The sequence below is a fragment of the Drosophila willistoni genome, unplaced genomic scaffold (assembly GCF_018902025.1).
Source record: "Drosophila willistoni isolate 14030-0811.24 unplaced genomic scaffold, UCI_dwil_1.1 Seg695, whole genome shotgun sequence".
NCBI classification, from domain to species: Eukaryota; Metazoa; Arthropoda; class Insecta; order Diptera; family Drosophilidae; genus Drosophila; species Drosophila willistoni.
The window spans coordinates 24,961-26,520 of record NW_025814605.1 but is presented as its reverse complement, the minus strand read 5'-3'; positions in this window follow the sequence as shown (position 1 = coordinate 26,520).

Genomic DNA, 1,560 nt, shown 5'->3' with positions numbered 1-1,560 from the left:
ATTGCCGAAAGTTTGGCAATGCCACGGTAGTTAGAAACATCCGATTTGCTACCCTTTTTAAAAAGCGGAATAATAAAAGACTCCTTCCAAATATCGGGAAAGGTACAAGTCTCACTCGATATAAAGAATAACCGAGATAAAGGCTTAGATAGGGAATTCGAACACATTTTAAGGATGAAACTGGGTATATTATCAGGACCGGGAACGAAGGAAGACGTCATAGATGACAATATATATAGAGATAATATATAATATATAGAGATAATACAGTCTTCAGTAATACTAGGAAAAAACATACAATTTAAATGTGGGATTGAAAAGGGATAGGGTGTGGGTTCCGAAACAGTAGTAGAATAAGTCGACTGAAAGAATTTAGCAAACAGATCTGCAATATCTGAATCATTATTAGCAGTCTGGTCATTAAATCTAAAGGTGAAGGGTAGTACATTAGAGCGTCTTTTGGAATTCATAAAGTTATAAAATATTTTGGGGTTCTTATAAAATTCAACCTTACAGCGAACGATATAATTATTGTAGCATTGAGTGTTTAACAGACAAAATTGAGATTTGGCTATACAGTAATTTGCATAGTCAAGTCGCGAACCAGTTTTTTTAAATCTTTTAAAATATCTCAATTTAATGTTACGGAGATTAGAGAGCCTACGTGTGAACCAGACTGGCGTGGTGGAGACGGTAGAGACATTCACATAAGGAACGCATTTATCAATTAGAGAATTAAGAGCAGAGTAGAAAAACTTCACTGCACGATCTATATCGCAGCACTCAAATAGAAATGACCAATCAAAAGAGAAAATAAGGCTATTAAGAAGATTGAAATTTGTTTTACGAAAACATCTACGACGAGAATTTGAGATGTTATTAAATGAATTAGTAACGGAATTGTAAGAAATAGTAAGTTCAATGGTAGGGTGATAGGGATCTTCGGGTTTCACTAGGGGCTATGTTCGGGATACAGCACTAACAGTGGGATCAGAGACAAAAACAAGATCAAGGATTCTTTTAGAAGAGTTAAGGAAAGAATTCAACTGATATAGCGGACATTCAAGTAGGCCATCAAGAAAACATGTTGAGATGAAGGAATTAAGGAAGATAGATTATCATCAACAAGCCAAGAAATATTAGACAAGTTGAAATCACCTAAAATTATAAGGAAATCGCGATCTTTAAGACGATTAAAAATAGTTTGCAAAGCATCAGCATGATGCATATAGGTCGTTATATCAGAAGCTGGAGGAATATATGAACAAGAAATATATAAGCTAAAGTTGGAACATGTAATTTCGACGCAAATAAACTCAACACCTAAGGGCAGATCAATCGGCACAACACTTGAACACAGATTCGAGTTGACAGCAATAAGTACTCCACCACCACGACGACCAACACGATCAAGCCTATAAGAAATAAAGTTATTAGAAAGAATTTCATTATCCAAAACAGAGGAGTTAAGCCAAGTTTCAGAGAAAGCTAATATGTCAGCCGAAAAGGTTTGGCTATCACAGAACAGGTTCGAGAGCTTGGTAAGAAGTCCTCTTACCT